Here is an 8,442-nt window from a genome sequence, read left to right on the forward strand (position 1 = left end):
ACGATTTTTTACAATTATTTTTATTAAAAGGGGTGGTTTTTAAGATTATTTAAGGGTTGAGAATGTACACAATAATAATTATTATAATTGACAATATTTCAATTACTTAATTTAACACGATTTAAATCCATAAAATGCTTTAATATAAATTTTTTTCATTATTTTCAATAAGTGGTGATTTCACCCCTTAAAAATAAAAAGCTCGCCTAGCGCATATATAACTTTTGAAGAGGGAGGTAAGATAAGCCTAATTCCAAATTTTTAGCAAAATCGATTCAGTTATAAAAAATTTAGAGGTATTGACCTCTTTTCCTCCACAGTGACTGGAGTACTTATAAATATCTTAAATTCTCAGAAATTTTTCATTTTGGCATCAATTGGTGCCACCCCTAGACATTTCTAGTCACTCCACTAATCCATTTAAGCATTCTTATTTTTGTTACATGCACTCGTTGTTGCACTTTTTAACTGCTTCACATTCAGTTCCATTCCGGTTTTTTGGTAGTTATATATAATTTTCGTTTCAGTTCAATTGGAATCATTTGTTCTGTATTATAACTCCATAGTGTTTTCCCAGTTCTTGACCTCAACGTTCTTATATCTGATGTTTTTAATATTCTCTTAGTTTCCGCTATGTCGGATCATTTTTCTTTCACGTGAGTCATTATCAGTCTTAAACACGTTTATGTACCGGGTGGTCCAATAAGCCGATCTCTCGGCTATATATCAGAAACTATTTATGTTATAACTTTAGGAGAAAAAATTCGCTAGTAAAAGTAGCCAAGAGAAATCGCTGGAAATAACTTTCAAGTTTCTGGGTTAACCGCTAAGTGGCGTAACCTGTGAAGAAAAATTTGAAAACCAGTTTTTTGTGAAATATGCCCAATTATACCAAGTGTTAAATAAGTAAACTAGAAAGAGGCCTAAATTCCGCACAAAGTTGTTCAAGTACTTTTTTTTATTTTTTCAAATAAAGGGTGGGGGAGAGTGGGAAAGTATTTGTGGATAAATACCTATAACTTTGGTTTGAATCAACCGATTTTAACGAAATTAATGCCATTAGAAAGAGTGTGGATGATTTAATTTAAATCTACTATAAAACAATTGCATTTAGTTTTAATTGTCATGGGTAGAGGGTACTTTCGAATAGAAAAAATTAAAATTTGTTTTTCTTCAAAATGTTTATTGAAAACACCTATTTATTGTAAATTATAATGGAACTGGATTAAATTCGTAACAAAATGGCACAAACCGCATGTTGATAGCTTTTGTCGAGCTCGATATATGAATAACGAACGAAAAACTGCACTAGTGTTCCCCATAATGTTTAACACTTTGCTAAATTTTAGGTATAAAATAAATATATGTATCATTAACCCGTTGTTCATAGTTTTGCATGTTTTGTTACATTTTTTTTAATAAATAGTATTCTTGCATAATGTTATTTAACGTAAATTTCTTTCACCTACTTGTTTAATAATTTTTTTCTGAAATAATTACTACCGTGCTAAGGATAATTTATATTCAAAGTAGATATTCAAAGTACTAAAATATGACTTTTAATTTTTGGTAAAAAATACTGCAGAGTAAACTAGAACATTTTGTCAATTTAAATAGTGGTGGTTAGATTGACCATATGTCTGTTAGAGTGTACCGTTTTTGAGACGTCTCCGATAACGGGTTAAAATTAGGGTTTTGGTAAATATATTTAACTTTTTATTTTCAAATGAAAATACTTGTACTAAAAATAAAATAATTGTGGGAAACATTTTAATTTGTTTATATACGGCTTCCAACGATTTCTAAACTTTTTATCACTACTACTACTTGTCGGTTTATAACGTTCGGTTGTTCCATAGGTCTCCTTCTATAGCCCTCTCTCTCAGTTCTTTATTTATTCCTTTGCTCCAACTTTTTCTCGGTCTACCTCGTTTTCTCTTTCCTTCTGGTTGCCATTTTAATATTTCTTTTGGTATTCGTTGTTCATCCATTCTTTGTATGTGTCCGAACCAGATAAGTTGTTTTGTTGTTAGGTCATCTGTGATTATTCGTTTGATTCCCATTATTTCTCTAATGCTTTCGTTGGTAACCCTTTCTCTTCTAGATCTTCCTGCGGCTCTTCTCCAAAAATCCAATTCCGTCGCTTTCAGCGTTGCCAGTGTTCTTTCTTTCAGAGGCCACACCTCACATCTGTACAAAGTGATACTTTTACTATAGTCTCATATATCCTCTTTTTTTTTTGCTGATGGATTGGTCCTATAAAATGCTGTTTAACATTGTGATGGCTTTTCTCGCTCACGTATTTCTCTCTTTTATGGCTTTGTCTAATGTTCCATCTTGTGAAATAGTGATACCTAGATATTTGTAGTCCCTGCAGTGCTTTATCGTGGTGTTATCGTCTAATATGAGATCTTTTTATTCTACTCCAATGCACGGGTATTCGGTTTTCTTTTTATTTACTTCTAGACCCCATTCCAGACTTTTTATCAAACATCATTAAATTACAATCGGCATTCCTAATGATCATTGGGCTAATTTGTTTAATGTGTTTAGGATCTTTGGTGATTCTAGCAAGTAGCATGGAGGAACTGAGTTGCCTAATGAGCAAGATACAAAAAACAAGTGCACAATACGGACTCAGACTAAATATCACAAAAACCAAATGGATGTTAGTAAGCAAAACCCAACAACCATCACAGCAACTGATATTAAACAATGAAAGAATTGAACACGTGAATTTGTACATCTACTTGGGAACAACAGTTAACTCAAATTGGGATCAAGCGAAGGAAATACGTATAAGAGTAGAAAAGGCAAGAGCATCGTTCACTAGCATGAAGCAAATTTTCACCTCTAAAAGCCTCACCCTACCTCTCAAAATTCGACTTCTGAAATGTTATGTATTCCCGGTTTTGTTATATAGAATGGAGGCGTGGACAATGACCGCAACATTGATGAAAAAAGTAGAGGCCTCCGAAATGTGGGCTTACCGACGTATATTACGTATATCCTGACTGAGCACGTGACCAACGAAGAGGTACTACGCCGGATAGGTAAAGAGAGAGAGGTAGGAATAAGTATAAAGAAAAGAAAGTTGGAATACTTGGGTCACGTTATGAGACATAATAAATATAGAGTACTACAACTGATCGTTCAAGGGAAAATAGACAGCAGAAGAGGTCCAGGGAGGAGAAGACACTCGTGGCTCCAAAACTTGCGGCAATGGTTCGGATTGTCATCTGCTGAACTATTCAGATCTGCCGTAAACAAAGTCAAAATAGCCATGTTGATTGCCAACGTTCGGAACGGATAAGGCACATGAAGAAGAAGGATCTTTGTAAGCAGTTATATCATATTTTATTTCTCCAGCACAACAGTTAAAAAGTTTCTGTCATATTGATCTAAACTCAGTATATTGTAATTCAAACGTGTAATTCTAAGTGACCATCATGCCTCGACGTAAGTTGGATATTGATGAATTAATTGCAAATGTGCATAAATACTTTACCATGAAAAGAGACAATGATGGAACTTTAAAGTCATTATTATGTATAAATCAACGCGTTTGTAATGCACTTATGATAAGTAAAGTAAGCTAAAAACTGTAATGAGGACTGTCAGAGATTTTCAAGAAGATCTTACTGTGACTGAGTATCACAAGACAAGAAAACAAGTCGTAAACATTCTAGGAGCATTGACTTATCTGATGGAGAAAAATTTGAAATTCGCAATATTTTATACCGCACACGTGAAAATACTCAACATATCAATTTAGATACTTTACTGGCCAAAATAAGAGAAAGACAAGTTTCGGAAATTAAGAACTATCCTTTGGAAAGTGTTGGGAGATTTAGGATTTAAATTCAAAAAATATAATAATAGGTTACTTTGATGCGAAAGGAGTAGTGTGGTTCACAAAAGAATTAAATTTGTGAGAGAATATACTAGACTTAAATCTGAAAATGCGACATTCGTATACTTAGATGAAACATGGATATTCGCAAAGGGTGGAATTAAAAGAATTACGCAAAACGACAGTATAAAATCAATAAAACACACAGATAGCGAAGACAAAAGACACATCATTCTTCATGCAGGAGGAAAAGAAGGCTTTATAGAAAACACAGATTTGATTATTTCTGTACAATCAAAATCTGCTGATTACCATGAAAACATGAATGTATATATGTTTGTTAAATGGCTTGAAGGGAAACTGTTACCTATTCTGAGTAAACCATCAGTTATAGGTTTAGATAATGCACCATACCAGTCTGAGATTTTGGAGAAACAACCAAAACGTGGAACGTACCGAGCATTAAAAATTGGTTAGTTAAAAATAATATCAATTTTCTGGAATATGCCTTCACATCAGAGTTACTGGAAATTTCGAAACGTAATGAAAAACCAAGTACTACGATTACTGCCCTATTACTGCCAGTTTAATTCCATTGAACACATTTGGGGTATATATAAAAGGTATTATGATAATCACGTTGGGTGCAGTGGATACAGTGACGATGCAGTTAGGGAAATGTGGCAAGAAGCTCTTAAAACTGCAACTCCAGAAATATAGGCCAAAACTGTAAATAAATGTGAAAAATTAATAGAAGTGTGGTGGATCCGGGAGAATAAAATTAGTGAAATTAATCCAGTGATTATAGATTAACATACTGATAGCGGTAGTGAATTTAGTGACGACGATGATGATGATTTATAAATTTAAATAATCAGTAAGTACACTATTATAATGTTATTTACAAAATAATTATACAGCAGGTTAACCATTATATTTAAAATTCCATTTGAATTTTTGCTCCCCATTTTATGCAAATTAACTCTAATAATACAGGCAAAAATATTCTAAACAAAGTAAGTAATTAAAAAATTATGCAGAACTCCCGTGCAGTTTACGTGCCTTTTACTACAACGAAAGATTCTCTGCGAATTCCATTAATCGTTTAGAGGTGTAAGTTGATTGAATGTACTGTAGTTCATTGGTAGTCAAGAGACACAGAGTAGGATCAAATTTGAGATGGAGCAACAAAGTTACGGAACACAAGAGAAGACTCAGCTCAATATATTAGAAAATAGAATCCAATAGCAAGAGAGAATGAAGAAGAATAGTTAAACCAGTAGCTTAGATATTATTATTATTATTGTACTATATAAAAAAATTACCTCCTTTCATATATATCCAAAGAAGTATCCAAATCAAGAAAAAAGTAATCACTTTTACACTAATATTGTTATCCCAACACGTTGTTAAAAAAATTTAAAAAATCTGATTATTTTTGAAATATAATAAATGATTACAGAGACAAAATACCGATTACTAAAGCTTGATGCGTGACACACGTCTTACGCTACTATAAAACTTACCAAGTTTGTTCAAGGCAAGGGCCTCAGAGTTTACACAACTCCGTATGTGGTACATGCAAATGAATTTTGATATACGTTCTTTTAATGTGCACAATATACCAGATACTTGCTGAATACTAAGCGCAATTAAAGTGGGACAGTCCGAGGAAAGGTGTGCAATTGCTTAAACATTAAATAATTATTCCAAGAAATTCTGGTAAAATTATGTTGGACGCGCAACATTGGCGTACCGGGAATTGCGCTTTGATGTTGTGTCCGTAGGATTTATACGGATATGCTACTGAACATTAAAACAGGGAAAGCTTTTTATTTGGTTAATCTAACTTAAAAGTGCGGAAAATTGGCTATTCTGATATTCTAATGATAAAAAACCTTGTGAATATATTTTATTACCCTGGCAAGCAGTTTTATAAAATTTCACTCAAAACTAAATTGATCAAATGAAATTAAAATTGAAATGAAATAATATTTGCATCACAAATAAATAGTTCAAATTAGGTAAAAGAAATAAGAATAAGACTCACAAGACTTACTTACAATATATTTATTCTACCACCAACTACCAGTTTCGCATACTATAATTAATTATATTAATTATAGTATGCGAAACCGGTCGTTGGTGGTAAAATAAATAGAAAGTTCCATCATGGAAATTAGCACTTTCGATACCGCTGCTCTAAAGAGGTCAGCAGAAGTGTAGTTAAACCAAGCTCTCAAATTGTTTAACCAGGAGATGCGTCTTGTTCCGCGACTCCTTCTACCCTGTATTTTTTCTTATATTATTAATTGCAGATAACGCTCGCCCCTCATGACATGCGCTGACTTTAATTGTATTTAAAACCTCTTTATCTTTTCCCATTCTTCTCAACATCTCGACATTCGTGACTCAATCCACCCAACTTATTCTTAATATCCTTCTGTAGGCCCATAACTCGAAGGCTTCTAATCTGTCCGAAACAACTTTTTTAATTTATTCTCCATGTATTGTTATGTTTTCTTGGCGCTGTTGGGCTTTTGTAATTACCATAAATTGTGTCTTTTTTGTGTTTAGGGACAGTCCGTTTTCTGCACTGACTTCTACCACTCTATTAACCATTTGTTGTAAATCCTCAAGACATTCCGCTAATAAAATAGTGTCGTCGGCAAACCGTATATTATTGATTGGTCGGCCATTTACTTTTATTCCCATAGTTAGTTCTTCTAGTGCTTCCTGGATTATTTCCTCTGTATACAAATTGAACAAAGTAGAAGACAGGACACAGCCCTGCCTGGCGCCCCTCTCAATCTGTATTTCATTTGAAAAGACGTTGTTCTCTTTTACCACAGCGATCTGATTATAATAGATAGCGCTAATGATCCTGATGTCTCTCATATCTAAGATTTTCTTTTCAAGTAATTCGATAAGACGGTTATGTCTGACATTATCGAAGGCTTTGTTGTAATCCAAGAAACACATATATACTGGCTGATTAACATCCATGCACCTTTGCACAAGTACATTCACAGCGAACAGGGCTTCCCTCGTTCTCAGTGCATTTCTAAATCCAAATTGTGTATCGCGTATGTCCTGCTCAAGTTTGTTGCGTATTCTCCGGTGTATGATTTTTAAAAATAGTTTAAACGTATGACTCATTAGATAGATTGGGAGTCAGTCTTATTCTTATTTCTTTTACCTATTTGAAATGAATTTACAGAGGCAACATATTAAAGATTTAAATAAATAGTTATTTACATAGCTGCTATCATCAGCCTTTCCTATTCATTATTTCCTTGCTGTAACCTATACATCTCGTAGTCAGTTTTCCGGAGCCTGTCCACTCTCTTACTCTACGTACCTAATAATTTTCTTATTACATGTTTTTACGGCATGTCTTTCTACATGCCGGATCAATTCCATTTTATTCTTACCAGTTATTTTATTACATCTGAGATTTTTGTACTATTTTTAATAAGGATGTTTATTTGTGCTTTGTGGATTTTAGAAAAGCATTTGACAATGTCAATCATGAATTACTAATAGATATTTTACGAAATATAGGTATTAACGACAATGACCGAGACTGCGTGGCTCAAAATCGTAGGAGATATTTGCGTTGTTCTTTGGATTATTATTACCAGCACAGAAACAAAAGAATAACGGAAAAGTAGAAAAATTAGGGAGGTCATAGCTACTAGAACTAAATCACAAATATGTGATGAATAAAACAAAGACAAATCAAATAATTTGCTAAAAAGGATAGAAAATAAAATACGCATATAAACAAATACAATAAACAATAATCAAAATACATTTATTGACAAGTAAATAGTATTAATCACACTTACCTGGTATGTTTTCTTAGCAAACATGTTAGCAAATATTTATTTGTGATCAAAGAAGCAAAAAGATTGTTAAAGAAATTAAATACAAATACGTAGTTTTTTTTTAGTTCTTAATCTACATATAAAATTTAGTGTTGTATACAAAAAAGACGCAATGATCAAAAAATATAAAAGATTTCGGGGTGTATCCCTTTAAAAAGCACTAACACTGCATGACACTGGGTACACAAAATGTATATAGGAAAATATAAATGATAACAGGCACTTTACCCCTATATAGATCACCAACTTTGAAATATTCAGCATACTTATTTAATCTGAATTTACAGCATACAAAAAAAAAATAGATAAAAAGACTTACTGCGAATTCTTGGTTTTACTTGCATGATTCCTCTGTAGACTTACTGGTTCTTTAAATACAATAAGGACTGTTTCTCCCAATAATCACTAAATCATGGCCGGAATTAAAAATAAAAAAAACGAATATACCCAGCCTCAAACTTCTACAAGCAAACGAAGAAAACATATTTACTTAACTTTTAATGCACTAAACTGCAAATTGTTGGTTCTAAGGGTTCAAAACCCCTAAAAGGTTAAAGAATACCAGTCCTTCCGTCCCATTTGAAAGCTTGGTCGGAACTCCCTCTTAACTCCCACACAACAACGTAATCTTAGTCGCAAAAATTCTCCTTCACTCTAAATGCGTTCCACTTATATGCGCTCCAATAATCTGATCGACGC

At 33.0% G+C, this 8,442-nt stretch overlaps 1 protein-coding gene across 3 annotated transcripts in view; it reads right to left on the minus strand.

Annotated features, from left to right (window-relative positions):
• Window positions 1–8,202, minus strand: part of LOC140434155 (ABC transporter G family member 23-like) — a 52,639-nt gene extending 44,437 nt beyond the window's left edge. The window contains exon 1 of one of the 3 annotated variants that reach the window (XM_072522218.1): window positions 8,063–8,202. The gene's annotated coding sequence lies outside the window, so the exon portion shown is untranslated. The other 2 variants (XM_072522216.1, XM_072522217.1) reach the window with 2 other exon arrangements.
• Between the last annotated feature and the right edge of the window lie 240 nt (window positions 8,203–8,442).

This window comes from Diabrotica undecimpunctata, chromosome 2 (assembly GCF_040954645.1).
Source record: "Diabrotica undecimpunctata isolate CICGRU chromosome 2, icDiaUnde3, whole genome shotgun sequence".
Taxonomy (NCBI): Eukaryota; Metazoa; Arthropoda; class Insecta; order Coleoptera; family Chrysomelidae; genus Diabrotica; species Diabrotica undecimpunctata.